This window comes from Elgaria multicarinata, chromosome 8 (assembly GCF_023053635.1).
Source record: "Elgaria multicarinata webbii isolate HBS135686 ecotype San Diego chromosome 8, rElgMul1.1.pri, whole genome shotgun sequence".
NCBI classification, from domain to species: Eukaryota; Metazoa; Chordata; class Lepidosauria; order Squamata; family Anguidae; genus Elgaria; species Elgaria multicarinata.
Genome location: NC_086178.1, coordinates 7,838,916 through 7,856,702, shown reverse-complemented (window position 1 = coordinate 7,856,702; position 17,787 = coordinate 7,838,916). Strand labels below are relative to the sequence as shown.

Below are 17,787 nucleotides of genomic sequence, written 5' to 3'. Positions count from 1 at the left end.
TACGGTCTCTGCACCTAGCCCAGGCTCTGCAAAGACGCCCAGAGGTAACGAGGGTCCTCAACTAGCAGCAAGCTATATTTGTTTGCTTAGAAACAATTCACATCTTTTCCCCACTATTTTGGATAGTTGCTGTGAAACTCTGATGGAGCCGCGTTGTACTAATTGTAACAGAGCCCTGCCTGCGCTGTTCCAACTTGGCATGGCCCCCGGCTATCAACTCTGCAAGCTGTGCAAGAGCAAGTACAACCTGCAGTTTTAATTTATCTTGGTATCAGCATTAAAAGTGGTTCTCACAAGCAGATAACTTAATAAATATGCAAGTGTGCCGGACTCAATTCATTTTTGTTTCATTTTTTTTAAAAAAAAGAATAGAGAGGTCACTTTCTTCCAAGCCATCAAGGAGAGAGGAACTAATAGTTCTTATTAGTGCTCACAACGGCCTCTCTACAACCATTACCCCTATGTGCCAGCATGCACCACTGCTTTCTTTGACTGACTTCTACTAATGCCTACTTCTAAGTCAGAAAACCAAGAAACCATACACAGCTGGGGGAGGTGGTATGCTTTCAGGTAAGCTTCCAACGACTGAGCACCACACTTCTGGGATCAATATCAGCCGTCAACCCTGTCACCAACAGGCCTGGGATGAGGAAGTATTTGATTTTGGCGAGCATGAACCCTCAGAAAGGCAAGTTGCATTACAGCAGGTAAATCAGAGTGGCTTTTTTGGAGAGAGAGTCTGTTCTCTGAAAGAACCGGGCATGTTTAGCCTGGAAAAGAGAAGATTGAGGGGAGACATGAGAGCACTCTTCAAATACTTAAAATGTTGTCACACAGAGGAGGGCCAGGATCTCTTCTCAAGCCTCCCAGAGTGCAAGACACAAAATAAGGGGCTCAAGTTAAAGGAAGCCAGATTCCGGCTGAACATCAGGAAAAACTTCCTGACTGTTAGAGCAGTACGACAATGGGACCAGTTACCTAGGGAGGTTGTGGGCTCTCCCACACTAGAGGCCTTCAAGAGGCAGCTGGACAACCATCTGTCAGGGATGCTTTAGGGTGGATTCCTGCATTGAGCAGGGGGTTGGACTCGATGGCCTTGTAGGCCCCTTCCAACTCTGCTATTCTATGATTCTATGATTCTAGTTCTGAAGGGAACTAGAAAGGCTTCAACACACACCTGCTTTGCCCCCAACCGTTTCCCCTCCCTTCTCCTTCTGGGAATACTGCAGATCTGATTGGTGGATTTACAGAGCACTGGTGCTGCTGCACAATACTGTGTTTTAACTTCTCTCCATGTACAAAGTCGGTTCCCCCAAAGAGTCTCTTTCACTCCCTTCCACCAGAAGGATCGATCGTCCTTCTGGAACTTAGCAGCAATTATTAAAGAACCGCTGCAGGCCCAAGCCTCCAGCTTTCACCATTAAGAATACATGCTTTCCAAATACCTCCAAATCGCCTGCCACTTTATTCCAACTGCAGATGGATTAAAAAAAAACCATGAAGATTTGCTTCATAGATTGATAGACTGGCTGGATGGGAGAAAGTAGAGGGGAGCTGCTTCAGGGAAGGTACAAAAATATGAAGTGGATTTATTCAGGGAGAGGAAGGGAAAGACAGTCCCCTAGTCTTTTAAGCCTCGAGTTTGAAAACAGATGCTTTCTATGATAGAGCTTGCCAGGGAAATGTGGATAATATTTATTTAAGACCTGTACAGAACTGAGACTTAAGGGAAACAATGTCATCAGTGCTGTTAGTCCTTCTCCTTTATTCTATGGAAGACACAGGCTGCCAGTTCCTGGGTGGAAAGGGAAAAGCACTTTGTGTGTGTTGAGCCCCAGAGTGATAGCACTGTGAGGTTCCGTGATTAAACAATAAATAACTTGGCAGTTCCATACATAGAACAGCCTTGGAAGGCACGATTGGCTACATTAGATGAAACTATAATGTATTACAAAGTAGGGTGACTCATGAAACTGGTTGCCAAGATCTGTCCCATACAAAGACAGATTCATTATTTCCAAGTAACTGCACTTAGTTGTTCTGCAGAATAAAAAAGGAAGCTTTGTCCTCAGAAAGGGCTGTTGGGAATCAAGATCAAGCTATATCGCATCAGAGTCTATTTCAGCAATGCAGCATAGTACCTATAGTCCCAGGCAGAGTTCTACAGACATGACATTTAAATCAAAATACCCTTCTCAATTAGACTGCCTGATATCTGCCATTGCAAGTGGGAGCAGCTAAACAAGCCAAGGACCTTCCACCCATGGATATTTAAGCATGGTGCGAACAAGGAACCCTGGCTTATTTCCCACCTGACAAGCCAGAGAAATAACCCAAGAATAAACCAGGGGTATTTCTCTGGCTTGTTGGGGTAGAGACAAGCTATCAATCCTGGTTCGCACATTACACTAAGCAAATCACTGACAAAAGGTGCACGGTTTCATTAGCCGCTCTGCATGCAATTGGGTAGCATGTACAATGAGAATGCTCATAAACAATCAACAAAGGTTCCCCTGGAACTCAGGCTTATCATTATGTGAGAACTGGGTCAAAGTTTCTAAGGGGAAAGGAAAAGGGAAGGAACTGGGGATGTAAACCCAAATGTTGGAGTCATTCCTCTGCAATGTATGCTTTCAGTGGTATGCACATTTGAATCTACACTATTTAGAAGCCTGTGGGAAGCATAATGAATGAGATGTTGACAAGAGCATTAAGGTTTGAACTCCAACCTATTTAATGTTCAGGTCGGTCAGTCACCTTTCCTCCAGCAGAACATACTACACTAACTAATGCTGCTCTGTTCAGAGGAAAGACCTGTTTTCCTAGGTGCCTCCACACAGCCACACACTGAAATACCATGAAATGCAAACAAAGCAGGCAAAATGCAATATTGTTCTAGACATTACACATTAGTCAACAGCAAATGTTTGGAACATGGGTGGACAGACTTCTCAAGCTGAGAGCCACATTAGGTGTTGGGTGACAACTGATGAGGGGTAGAAAATTTCCCAAAATAGTGAAAAAAAATCCACATCATAAGTTCATTACTACCAATTCCTCAAGTCTTCTATCATATACAGCAGGGTCTTGCCTCATTTGCAACAAGAAAATAGTGGAAGAAGTGACTGCTGTTTCTTTGCTTATCCAAACTACAGAACTAATGGGAACCTGTCGGAGACTACTGGGGGTCCTTCCTACCAGAGAACAAGGGACAGTCACCCCAGGCAAGCAAAATTGCCGCCCCCTGTGTTTATACCTCCATTTCCACATTCCCAAATTCCTCTGAGAACACCAAGCTAAATGCATTGCTCAATGACTGAGGCTCACATTTATATTGACAAGTACAATATTGTACTTATATTGACAAGTACAATATATTTTGGTAACTGCCCAAGTATCACTAAACAACTTATCTATTGCAGGCAATTGTTTTGGACAGACCCAGTTTGTGTCCAGGTTTACTTTCATTCAGCAACTCGTCCAAATCAGCATATCCATTCCAATAACTGCTCTTATCTTTGCCTTCGAAACAGTGCTGTGGAGGAGAGATTATATATACTGTGCTAAGCTCACTTAGGACAAATGCCTTGGATAAACAAAATGGTCGTTGCACATTAAAGACATGCACATTTTGTTCCCCCCTCTCCAAAGAAAGTAGACAGCATCAGGACTGATTGGTATCCATCTCAAAAGAACTTTTTTGCTAGAGCACTTCTGACAGTTTCCTCATCTCTCCATTTCTGCACAGCTGGATCTATCTCCGCCATATTCACTTCTAACTTTATTTTGCTTCTCCTATGATACACTATATGATTCACAGTATTCTTATTATTAATTATTATTATTTATTACATTTATATACCGACCCATAGCCAAAGCTGTCTGGGTGGTTTACAAAGATTTAAAACGGTGAACATTAAAAACAAATATACAAAATTTAAAACCATAAAAAGCATAAAAACAGACACTATCCATTTAAAAACAACTATTCTGGGGCCAGTTAAGAAAAAAACAAAAACTCAGCATATGAACCAGTATAAACTAGTACTTAGCCAAGTGATAGAAGTTAACTCCAATTCCAGATCAAAGATTTTTATTGACCTCCCCTCTTCCAAATTAGACACATGCTTAATTTTTACTAAATTTGCTAAGCTGGAAATAGCCTAAAACAGGGGTGGGTAGAAGGTAGATCATACAATGATTTTCAGTAGATCAGCAAGGTTTTCTGACAATAGCAATAGAAGGTCCCCCCAGCCCTCAATTAAGCTATTAAAATCTCATATTAACTCAGATGTAGATTTGTTCCAGACTTCAGTATGGTTGCTGCTGTTTTATTCTTTTACTATGTACAGCACCATGTACATTGATGGTGCTATATAAATAAATGAACAATAACAGTAATATGGTGGCAGCAGCACAGTAAGCAACTGCATGCCTCCTAGCCACCATTTTGCACCCAGTCCCACCCATCACCAACAACTACTTTGTATCTGGCTCCAATTAGTGGGTCTCAGAGCTTCAGTGATATTTTTTTTTAAGTAAGTACCAGAAGTCTGAAGTCAGCCCATACCTGGCCTACAGCAATGGTGACTCCAGCTTTAAATACTAACTCAGATTCCTAAAGAGGTTTTCCCCTCCCCATAAGTTTCTGCACTTCATTGGGAATGCTGCAAGATATTCTAGTCTGCCATCTAACCAGATTCTTGTTTGTGTGTTAAATATCATATATACTACTACACAACAAAACATTTGACTACTTTTGAATTAGATATTTTTGCCACATGCTGCAATCATCTGAATAGTTTCCTATAGTAAATAGCATGCAATTACATTTCCACTTTATCAATTAAAATGGTTTGCCAACTATGTCTCAATGACCAGAGAAAGCAAGCTTTACTGCTTATATTAAGCAATCAAATACATTAGGACAGTATCTACTTGTTATACTAGCTAGGGAATTCACTGCTATAGGATCCCATTGATAATGCTTAAATTCTAACCCAATGAATTAGTGAGCAATTCAGTACTATGTGTCCTCCTAATCAATTTACATCACCCTGCTTTCACATATTACACATCTAAATGGATGATGCTGGAAGTGTTTCCACTCTGAGCAAGATATAGCATAGCTGTTCATTCAGAGACTTTTTATATCAAAGCATTTGAAGACAGCTGACTAGGACCTCTAGGCCCTGCATCATAAAGACATTTAGATACTTGCCATGCACAGCTCACATGGAAGTAAACCATGGGTCCCCAATATTAAAGAAGAGGTACCAATGCATTTGAGGCAACCATTAAAGACCACTGTGACAGGCTTTTATGCCTTTCTAGTTTCACTTCTACAGCATTGTGCATCTTTCCCATAGCTCTGCGGCTGTTCCAATTTGGATTGAATAACAGATGCTGCAGACAGGCCTCTCAACATGGCCTCAACCATTCAGGTTCAATCCTGTACAGAGCAATTCCTAGAAGCTTATGCAATCTGAAAGCAAGATCATGAGGGAGGGGATTCTATGTAGCTTATGTCAAAAGCAGTCACCCAAAGAAGTTCTTAGGAAACATACCCTACCACTAAAAATAGTCTCAGTTAAGGCCATGAGATTGTAATGCTGCTTAAGATATTTGTTTTGCTATATTTAACTTGTTTACAAGGAAGCACTTGAACAATGGATCACTACTACAGCAAACAGAGCAAGTCATAGAGGAAATTAGCAAGCGTAAACAAAGGGCTTTTTAGGACTTTTAATGACATACATTTCCAAGTATACTTCACTACAAGACAATTATTTTATTAGGGCCAACTAATGTGTCAATTAATTAAGTAACCTTTGTGATATTTTTGTTGGTCTTAAAGATGTCACCCCGTTAAGTGGATTTAGTTCTAAAAGACCAGAATATATGCTATTTTTGTATAATTTGGGATTTAATAAATAAGGAATTTGAGCTGTGGAACACAAGACATTTTCTGGCATAGTAAATCAAGTCACGCATTCTTTCAAAAACATCACAGCCATTTATGTCTTTTGAGCAATCCTGCCCATTCCGGATGCAAAGCTCAAGTCTTTGCCTTGCAAAAAAATAAATAAAACATCAGTGTCTGATGGAGCTGTGGGGGACAGATGAGGCATACAAGAATGAGGATTGTGCAACTGATGGTCTTTTGCGGCTGGAGTTCACAAGAACCAGGAACTTTCCTCATCTTCTACAGAAAGCTGAGCTACCCATTTTTCCTAACAGTGCTGCTGAGCACTTGTAAAACCAGCGCAAGAGCAAAGACAGCTTACTTTTTCTAGGAACCGTTGTGGATTGACATCAGAGAAGTTAGCTAGATCAAATATTAGACGAAAGCAGGGATTACTAATGGCACGGGAACAAAGCCAGAAAGAGAAAGATGGGCTTGGTTATTTCAGTTGCTTACTTATGCATATCTATTTCCTAGGCACAACTCCTAATAGACTGCTTCATAACTGGGGAATAAAACATCAGAGATGCTGCCTTAGGACAAGACCATGGATAGGGTGAAGTTTTTGAAATTATTCAGGACCAAGCCCTTCTCCTGTCCTTCTCCACAATCAGTACCAGCCCTCTGGAATTACATCATTTGACTCAGGAAACAACCCCTTCTCAGCGAGGCTTTGACCCAGTTCACATGTAACAGTGGCAAATTGTGCATTAGTTAACCCATAATTTGTGGGGATGCGCATAAGCTGCTTCCGCTTTCTGGCTCAGAGCAGGTATGTATAAACAGAAAGGGCCACTTCACACATAATGGTGATTTGATGGGTTGCATGCTGTACATGAGCCACTTTCTGTAAACAACCTCCAATACGGGCTAAGCAACCCAGCAGTTAACTGAACAAGAAACCATGGGTTAATCATTGTGTTGTATATCCCTAAACAGCACCATGGTCTGGGTTCACATATCAAGCTCACAACCTCCTATACTGTCCATCAGAGATTATTTACAAAAAGCGGAATTAGCTCATGTACAACAGACATCCCGTCAAATCACCATTATATGTGAAGTGGCCTTTTATGCTTCTATATACGTGCTCTGAGCCACTGGAATAGGACAAACATGAAATTCTACACAATATGTCTGCAGTTGTAGTCAATTAAATGCATGAGATTGTAGCTCATAATAAAAGCAGCTGTCACATGTTACTGAAGCAAAGCAAGTCACATTCTGCTTGTAGGATTTAAGGAATTTGCGGGGGATGGTTGCACTGGGGAGAGTGGAGACCATGAAGAAACCAAAGGTAAATAGGTAGTACGGGTAGAAAGTTGTCAAATGGAGATATGAAATTAAAAAATCTAACTGTCTCAAGAAAACAAGGTAATGTAAAGGTCTCCAACAAGAGGTTTCAACAGCAAAGGCTCTTTCATGAAAACAGATATACTTGCATCTTTTGCCACAAGGTGATGGGTTGCATTAAGGCTGTCAAGCATAACACCCTTTCTCGCCCCCCCCCGCCCCAAATCTCGAAGCAAAGTTATCCAGATTTAACCATTCTTGTGTTGTGCTCATGAACCAGAAAAATGCTTTGATCTGCAACCGTCAGCTTCCCAACTCCACATCCCAGGACACAGCAGCAAGATTCAAACAACTGCAGCTAACTGTTCCAAAAGGTCCCCTGTTCCTAAAATATGAACAGTCCTCACCCAAAGTAGGATAGGAGTCCCACTGTTGTTGAAAGATGGGCTGCAAGATTTACCAGAGGCACAAGTAGCTGAAATAGGAAGCAGATTAGCTCTCACTTAATTAAATTGAAATAGCTTAATAAGCCAATTTTCTGGTTACATCCTGGGACTTGTTACTTTAGTGGACAACTGAAGGCACCTAGTGTTACATCCAGCTTAAGAGCACTCAAATATACATGCAAATAGGCATTTGTTGCATTCTTTATCGCCAAAGCACAAGTTTTTGTCTTCATGTGGTCAGAATGATGGCAAATTATAGATATGCCTATTTTTAGATATATCTACATGGAGACCATGCCTTGTTCCCCATGAAGGCCCAAACTTAGCATTTAAGCAAGGGACAATACCTCCCCACAACAGAAGAACAGATAGCAGAATTTCCCTTGACATTTGAGTCTCCTTTAGGGCTATCAAACAGGCAGGAAGTTCTAAAAGCAACTTCTACTCGGAACTGCCAGCTTTACCTGAAAGGGGGCCATGATATAGGCTTACAAAATTATGTATGGCATGGAGAATACTTTTTCTCCACCTCATAATATTACAGCCCAGCATCATCTAATAATGCTGAATGGCAGGAGAGTCAGGACAGACAAAAGGATGTACTTCGTCACACAGCGCATATTTAAACTGGAATTTGCTGCCACAAGACATGGTGACAGCCACCAACTTGGGAGCTTTAAAAGGCAATTAGACAAACACATGGAGAATAAAGCTGTAAGTTTGGCTACTAGGATCAAAGGGCACATGCCTCTGAAAACCAGTTGTTTGAGAACAGCAAGACAGGGGTATTACCCTCATGTCCTACTTGTGAGTTTCTTGTGGGCATATCAGGTTGGTCACTGTGGAAAGCAAGATGCTGGACTAGATAGGCCTTTGGTCTGATCTAGCAGTGTTCTAATGTTCTTACTGTGTAAAGTGCTTTGCCCAATTTGAGGGTATTAAAAATGACGGCTGCAAATGCCTACCTTTTCTCTTGTATGAATTTTAGTATGCACACACACGAAGAATAAGTTGCACTGCAATTTTTATTAAAGCTTTTATTACCCAGTCTGTGCAGATACACACACACACTCCACAAAGCCGGCAGTGACTCATGAGCTTAGCTGCCTGAGACATAAGTAAAAATTGGCAATAATTACTGTATCACAGCACGTTACCGCATTCAAAAATACAGTTATTTTTTATGAAACCTTAAGCGTGTTAAATTATAGACATAAATTGATAGAGAAGCACTATTCATCACAGAATGACACATGGGAAGGAACTATAGTTTAAGGTCACTACAATATGAAGGCCACCCACTTAGTGAGATCTATGGCTTGGTTTTGGGCACTGGGAAGATGCCATTAAGTACTACTAATGAAGTCTTGAGCAGCAGCACAAATACTAGTGTTTCTTTCACTGCTTGTAGTTTAAACTCTTGAACCTCAAGCTACTCACAACTTCAGAGGTCGCTGTTATTGACTGTATTGGAAGCATTTAGACTCGTGCAGCAATGTACATGTCTAGGTACACAACACCTTGTATTTTCAGAAAGCAGAGAGCAGCTTCCTCAGTTAACCATGATAGTTTTATGGTTCAAGGAGTCCAGAGGCCACTGGTATTCTCATCAAGGACAGGGCTTTTAACATTCAGGGGGGCAGCATACGGAATTCAGGATTGTCAGAAAAATGCCTACAGTCATCTGAAGTCCATATGATGCCTCAAGTGCTACAGTATCCAGAAGAAGACTGCAAATGGCACTCTTGCAGAATGGAAGTCTCCAAAGGACTAATTACAATTTAATCTTTCAGGACTACTCAACTGCCCAAGGCACACAGGCAAGTATATTTATGTAAAGAGAACTACTTTACAACTACTTTACAACCAGGATGAAGCTGGGCGTGGGAGGAGTAGAAACAGTACAACACGAAACTAAGTATTTATGGATGGAAATACAGCTCATATTCTGCAATATTTAATCAACAGAGAAGTACAATTTGGGGGGGAAGTCATATATAAGATTTATTTATTGCATTTCTATACCGCCCAATCGCTGAAGCTCTCTGGGCGGTTCACAAAAATTAAAACCATTCAGAACATAAAACAAACAACAAAATAAAATGATAGCATAAAACACAATAAAAGCACAACCAGGATATATCCGATCAGTTAAGATATACAGCTTCTCAAGAGTCAGCTCAGGTCACCATCATTTATATGCAAGGAGAGTCACTGCCATGATTGCTTTTTCCTGTTTCACTGCAGCGGTATTCCCAAAATGCCCAATAGCTGAGTCACAAGCCCAAATGAAAATTAGAAACACTTGGACAAAAGGGTGCATTTTTTTAATGTGGAATTAGTATGAATTTACCTACCCTCAGAGAAGCTCTCCACTAGTGTTTCTGCATGTCACTGTTCCAGGTCTGCCTCTTGTCTGGAAACCTAGAGCAGTGACTATGCAAAATTATGCAAGAAAGGCTTGTCCTCAAAGATAAAGGCCAAAAGCCAATAGCAGAGCAAGCAAATTCTGCCACTGGCCCCATGCCGCTGTCCCCTTCAAGGATCCCCTCTCAGCCCTGCTGTTAACAATTTCTATTGGGTTCCCTGTTAACTGCAAATGTCTCTTGAGATGAAGAATAAAGCCATTCTGGGGGGGGAGGGGGGAAGACGTGGACCTTTTCCTCCATTAATGACAACTGAACTCAATACTACTTCAGCTGACTCAAACAGAAGCTACACTGGATATCCTAGAATGGTTCCCTGTAAGCAATGGTTTGAGCAAGATCATACAGTGTTATTGTTACTATGGATCATTCAATTCCAAATACAGTACGCACTTGAGGCATAACCCTGATTACAAAGGAAGTCTTCAGATGTATTCATAAGCACTCTAGCTGCAAATAAATTAGTTTCTGATGCAAAATGAGATGCTTGTTGAACACATACTAAGAGTACAATCATACTCTTTTACCTGACTATCTGCACAATAAGGCAGCCTTAAAATTTAATGCCTTGCCTGGTGAACTGTGGTAAGTCATAACCACCCTGAAGCAACCTGATATCAACACTGCTATTGCAGTGAGAGCAGCAGGGATAGAACCAAAGCAGCCCTATGAAACCTGCATCTTTCTTTAAAGAGAGACTAACATTTTAAGGCAAGAAGAGAGCCTTTCCACAGCACAAAGCTATGACAGCTTTCAATTCTGGCCCTTTCAATGGGGGGGGGGAGAGAGAAATAAGAAAGCCATTTGTAAGGTTGGCTCAGGAGAAAATGATTTACTGAACTTCCCCCCACCTCCATTTCCCCCCACCCCAGTTCCTATGACAAGCTTTTCAGAATGTCAGGTAGCTAGCAACCTGTCTAAATATAGCAAGGCTACGTTAGATTTCATGCCAACCGTAAGTTTCCCCCACCCTACACACACACGCTAGGAACTGACTGGGTTCCCTTTGGAGCTAAATCATTCAAAGCCTTATGGACACAGGACTGGCAGCAGTCCATGTTTCCGTCCAGAGGAAATACTTCTCTTCACAGTCTTGGTCAACAGCATGCAGACAACTGTAGCTGAAGCCCATTATTCCTGGCATCTAGCCAATTAGGTTGAGTACACTTTCAGATAAGAACTTCCTTTATCCTTGCACTCAGCACATACCTAATTTGAATGATATAATCACACCTTTGAACGGCAGGTGTACAAGTGGGATGTAAAAACAAGTTGTATAGCAGCAAAATGTATTAATGTAATTAACACCATCTCATTGGAGCCACTGAAGATGCGAAAAGCCTCTTGTCCCGTTTAATGCCACAAAAAAGCACTCCTGACATCATCTTATCTTGAACAAGCTGACTGATCAACCCCAAATATGGAGGAGTCACGCTCACCAAGGGCTTAAGTCCAGATCTCACAGATCTGAAAGCCAAAACTCTATTACATCAGCAAGGTCCCATGTGGGGAATCACAAACATTTATTTATTATGGCATTTATATCCCGCCTTTTTTCCTCTAAGGAACCCAAAGCGGCGTACATAATCCTCCTCCTCTCCATGTTATCCTCACAACAACAACCCTGTGAGGTAGGTTGGGCTGAGAGTCTGTGACTGGCCCAAAGTTATCCAGTGGGTTTCCATAACTGGTGCGGACTAGAACCTGGATCTCCCGGCTCCCAGTCCAACACTTTAGCCATTATACCACACTAGCTGTATGTGCACCTTCCACGGTTTACATAAGTTTGGAACATGGTGGAATCCAACGCCGATCGGAAAGAAACTTTCTGGGACAAATCGTGGGCTTAGGAACACAGAAAGCTGCCTTATACTGAGTCAGGCCCATCTAGCCAGGTATTGTCGACACCGACTGTCAGCAAGGATTCTTTTGCTCGCCTTACCTGGAGAAGCAGGGGATCGAACCTGAGACCTTCTGAGAAAAGCCAGATTTTTCTGCCCCAGCTTGAGAATTGCCAGTGTGGCACCCAGGCAGGATCTACACTACGGCTTATAACGGTTATGACAACTGTTCAGGCCCAGGACACATTACATATACCATTTTCATACTGTTTTTAAAGTGTTATATCCTACTTGGTGTAGATCAGCCCCCAGTAATTCCAGATGTGTTATAAATAAAATAGGCAGAGGAACCGCTATGTTTTCACCCTGCAACACACACACACACTTTCCAGGCCTCAGTTCTTTACAGGTCTTTGGAAAGGCTACAATCCTATGCATGTTTAATAATAATATATTTATTTCTTACCCACCTCTCCCTTTGGATCGAGGCGGGGAACAACATTAGAACAGGAATAAATACATCTTAAAAATTCATGATTTAACGTTGATCTGGATAGGCCTGCCGGAAAAGGCTAGTCTTTAAAGCTGCCTTAAAATCACACAGAGAGTTAATTTTATGAATCTCCTCCGGCAGGCCGTTCCACAATCTGGGGGCGACAGAAGAAAAGGTCCTCTGGGAAACTGATGTCAGCCTAGTTTTAGTTGACTGAAGTAAGTTCATCCCAGAGGACCTGAGTGTACGGGGCGGACTGTATGGGAGAAGGCGATCCCGCAGGTAACCAGGACCCAAACCATTTAGGGCTTTAAAGGTAATGACCAACACTTCGTACTTTGCCTGGAAACTAATTGGCAGCCAGTGGAGTGATTTTAATGTTGGGGTAATATGCTCACCCCTAGATGTACCGGTGACTAACCTGGCTGCCATATTTTGAACTAGCTGAAGTTTCCGAACTAGGTAGCCCTATGTAGAGCGCATTGCAGAAGTCAAGCCTTGAGGTTACCAGCACGTGCACTACTGTCTTTAGGTCTTCTGACTCTAAGAAGGGGCGCAGCTGGCCAAAGCTGATAGTAGGCACTCCTGGCCGCCGCATCCATCTGGGCTGTCATTTGGAGCGACGGATCCAGGAGCACCCCCAAACTGCGAACACAGTCTTTCAGGGGGAGTGTAGCCCCATCCAGAACTAAGAATTGTAGGACTTCTTTTCTGTCTAAACATGCATAGGATCGCAGCCTCAACCCCTTAATTCTCACCCACCCTAAAAGTACCCTTTCTCGGCCTTCCTCCCTTGCTCTTCTCCTATCGTCGCTTAGGTCTGCAGAACCCCCCCCCCGGGGGGGGGCTCACGGCCTTCCTCTATTTGGCTTCGGAAAGCCTGGCGAGCCATGCCCGTTCCAGCCACAATACTACTACCGGCAATATATATATATTTTATTTTTAAGCAGGAAAAAGAGGCGCCCTTTTTTTTTAAAAAAAAAAAAAACCCTCAGGGAAGGGCGACCTTGGCACCGACTCGACGAGACCCTCCTTCCGTCGTCGTCCCCCAGCCTTGGAACCACGTCGCCTCAGGGCCCCCACCCCCCGAGAGCGATGCCTTCGCCTCCCCCCATCTCAGGATAAACTGAGGGGAAAAGAAAACGCGCCCCTCATTCAAGGGCGTTACAAAATAGTCACAACCATCCTGAGGAAACGACCAGCCCGCCCATCCTCTTTCAGGGGGAAAAAGGGAGACGGAGAGGAAAACATGGAGGGGAAAAGAAAGAAGGCAGGCAGGCAGGCCCACCCCGCGGGGCTGCAAGACCACCGCCCAAGCGGGCTCACCTGTTGTTGCCGCCGCTCCCAGCGACCGCTCGTTTCCCACCCCGGTCTCCTCCGCCAACTGGTAAGATGGCGGCTGCTCCCCCTCCCCTATCACTGCAGCAGCGCCGCCTTTGCGCATGCGCCAGCCACGCCCGGCCTCTTCTTCCCCCCCCCACGCATGCGCTCCTCAACGGGAGAGGGAAAAGGACGGTTGCCTCAGAGCGGGTTAAGGACGGACGAGGGGAATCTCTACGCCGGGAATGGGAGGGGGGGGGGAAATGGATACTTGGTGACCCAGAATGCAACGCGGAAACCCGAGCCTCCAATCCCCGGCTTTGGTGGTGCGCAGTGCACAGTAGGGGCTGTAGTTTCTCTTCATTCTGGCGGCGGAGGTAATGAATCTGCCCCCCTGTTGCATGCTGGGGCGTGTAGTTCCCCGAGAATTGGCCGCTCCTGGGCAATCTTCCAGGATCGAGTGAAGTCTGTAGATTAGGGTGACACTATGAAAAAGAGGACAGGGTTCCTGTATCGTTAACAGTTGTCTTGAAAAGGGAATTTCAGCAGGTGGCATTTGTATATATGGGGAACCTGGTGAAATTCCCTCTTCATCACAGCAGTTAAAGCTGCGGGTGCCCTGCCCTCTTTTAAATCTGGTCACTCTAGTATAGCTCCGGCAGCTTTAACTGTTGAGATGAAGAGGGAATTTCACCAGGTTCTCCATATATACAAATGACACCTGCTGAAATCCCCTTTTCTGTGCAACTGTTAAAGATACAGGAGCCCTGTCCCCCTTTTCATAGGGTCACCCTACTGTTGCTATATTAGTCTCTGCTAGAGTACAACTCATAGTAAATCAAAAGCACCGTTTCCCATTAGGATGTTTTAATCATGTATGGTATGTTTTAATCTGTTTCAATGTGTATTTTATATCATGTTTTTATACTGTTTGTTTTATACTTTGAATTGTTTGTTTTTGTGAGCCGCCCAGGGAGCTTCGGCTATTGGGCGGTATAAAAATGCAATAAATAAATAATAATAACCGCGTCTTTACCAGTGGAAGAGAAGATACACGTGGGTTGCAGTTCTATGCACAATTGGGAGCAATCAAACGCCTAGTCCATGCAGGCTAGCCCCACTCCAACACCCAAGCAAAGGTGAGAACAGAGCTTCCGTGTGTACAACTACACGGGTACTCTGTTCACACGGCCAGGATGTAAGATCGCCCTAGGCTTCCTGGTTGTGACTGATGGCACCTTTGCTGGCTCAAGGTTGAGGGCAGCACCAGTGGTCACAATCCCAGACCCTTCCAGGGCACGTTGGTCGGGCAAGTGAGGAGTTGGTTGTGGCAGCAGGAGGGAAGAGATAGGATACTGAATCATCAGGGACCCCAGGCACTGCAGGCCATATTGCAGGAGTGGGGAAAGCTCAGCTCCCAATCCGGCCCTCTTGGGGTTCTCCTCCAGATGGCCACCCCCATTTCCCCAAACACTCATCGCTTGGTGGCTTCCCAGCTTGTGTGCAGTCTCCCACCCCACGCCCCCATTTCTAAAAGGTTGAAATGCCTCACTTAAGACTTACGTGCGGTTTTTTAGTATAGTTAAATAACATCAGCTCTGATTTTGACCAGTTTATTCTTAACCCAGTAATTTCTTCAAATTCTTTCAACTGCTGTTTAATTCTTTCCATCTTTCCTATTGGATTTTTAATAGTTAACAAAGTATCATCCGCAAACATGTTCATTTTATTTTTTTAATACTACCTATCCCTTCTATCTCCCCATCATCTCTTATTGCATTTGCCAATAATTCCATAACCATTACAAACAGGACAGGCGAGAGTGGACATCCTTGTCTTGTCCCTCTGGCTAGTCGTATCTTATCTGTGACTCCATCATTTACTACCACTACAGCTGTATTTTGAGAGTATAGCTGTTCTATTGTAGCTTTAAATTTGTTTCCAAATCCCATTTTATTTAAAACCATCTTTAATGCCTGCCAACTCACACAATCAAAAGCCTTAAAAATATCCAACGCTAAAATTCCCGCTTTAGTCTTTGACTTTTTTATCCCCTGTATTACATTTAAGACTCTTCCCGCTAAATTATGCATTTGTCTGCCTGCTACAAATCCACTTTGATCTTCCCCTTTATATGTAGCTATAAATTTGTTTAATCGTTTTGCCAAAATAGTTGAATTTTTTTTAGCATCTTGATTTATTAACGAAATAGGTATATACGAATCAGGGAGAGTCAAATCCTTATCTGGCTTTGGAATTAAAATTATTAACAAATGCTCCCATGATTCTGGAATCCTCTCTCCTTCCAATATGGCATTATATAGTTTCAATAATTTTGGCACTAAAAACGATTTAAAAACTTTGTAGTACTCCGGTCCTAGACCGTCTACCCCAGGTGATTTACCCACTTTCAAATTCTCTATAACCTCTTCAATTTCTCTTTGAGATATAGTCCTTTCCATTAATTCTTTATGGTCTGTTTCCAATCCCTTCTTCATATATTTTTCCATATAAACTTCCATCTTCTTCTTCTGAGTGTCCTTTTCCTTATATAATTCTTGATAAAATTCCTGAAATTTTTTTATTTTACCCTTCATTGTATGACAATAATTCCCTTGTTTATCTTTCACTATTCCTATCCCATTTTTGGCTTTTTCCTTTTGTGAGAGTCTAGCCAGCATCTTATTTATTACTGTTTTCGAAATACTCTTTTCATATAAATTTAATTTTTCTGAACTTCTTCTAAATTTTTATTCTAATTCTTTTTTCTTTGCTTATAATTCTATTAGTTTATTTTTAAATTGCCAATAAACTTTCTCCAAAATTTTAATCTCTTCCTCTAACTTTTCCTGCATTGCAACCTGTTGCCTCTTTAAATTATACTAATTTAAAGTATACTTATTATACTTATTGTGAATAAGGCTTTGCCTTATTCACCATGGTTAAAGTCATGGTTTAAGGTGTCTTCTGAACACAGCCTGGCTTTCTTGCTTAACCACCCTGGTTAAAGCTGTGGTTTAAGGTGTCTTCTGAACGGGGCCAACGTAACATCTGACTTAGCAGGTTGCTTAGCAGTGGACTGAGAATATAGGATCAGAGAAAGGAGGAACATGTCTTCTTTCCCCATCAGAGCGGGCCCAGGATTCTGCACACATTTCATGGCATTTCACAGGGGAATGAATGCCACTACTAGGGATCATTACAGGCCAAGGTGATCGGTTTCTATGGATCCCCAAGTACCCAAAATAATGGAATGTAACTGTCAGGAACGAATTCATACTTGTCTGCCTTTTCAGGCTCACCCTTCCAAATTTCCCTTTGTTTTCTTCGCCATCTTCAAAACACACATCCTTCTTAGTCAGAAACCCCCTTCCCCCTTCTATTTCTTTTCTCTTACTTCCACATATTTCCTTCTCCATTCATAGAATCATAGAATAGCAGAGTTGGAAGGGACCTACAAGGCCATCGAGTCCAACCCCCTGCTCAATGCAGGAATCCACCCTAAAGCATCCCTGACAGATGGTTGTCCAGCTGCCTCTTGAAGGCCTCTAGTGTGGGAGAGCCCACAACCTCCCTCGGTAACTGGTTCCATTGTCGTACTGCTCTAACAGTCAGGAAGTTTTTCCTGATGTCCAGCTGGAATCTGGCTTCCTTTAACTTGAGCCCATTATTCCATGTCCTGCACTCTGGGAGGATTGAGAAGAGATCCTGGCCCTCCTCTGTGTGACAACCTTTGAAGTATTTGAAGAGTGCTCTCATTCCTTTCCCTCTTCATTTTAACATCTCCACATTCCTTTTCTTTGCTTTCATTTTTTCCTCTTATTCACCCATTTACTCCCTTTTCTACAATGACCCTTCCTGGGATACGGGCTTAAATTTGAGCCGTAGCTTCCCAGGACACTGCTCCGAAGTTTCTTTCGGTGCTCAGGAAAAGGAAAGCTGAGACGTTAAAAACAAAGGAGGAAAGGAATGGAGAAGGAATACTGGAGCAGAGCACAAGGAA

The 17,787-nt window shown here is 42.7% G+C and overlaps 1 protein-coding gene across 1 annotated transcript in view; it reads right to left on the bottom strand.

The window, feature by feature from the left end:
• Window positions 1–13,896, bottom strand: part of AP2M1 (adaptor related protein complex 2 subunit mu 1) — a 39,597-nt gene extending 25,701 nt beyond the window's left edge. Inside the window, exon 1 of the mRNA XM_063131816.1 lies at window positions 13,791–13,896. The gene's annotated coding sequence lies outside the window, so the exon portion shown is untranslated. The remainder of the gene's footprint in view (window positions 1–13,790) is intronic.
• Window positions 13,897–17,787: the final 3,891 nt, after the last annotated feature.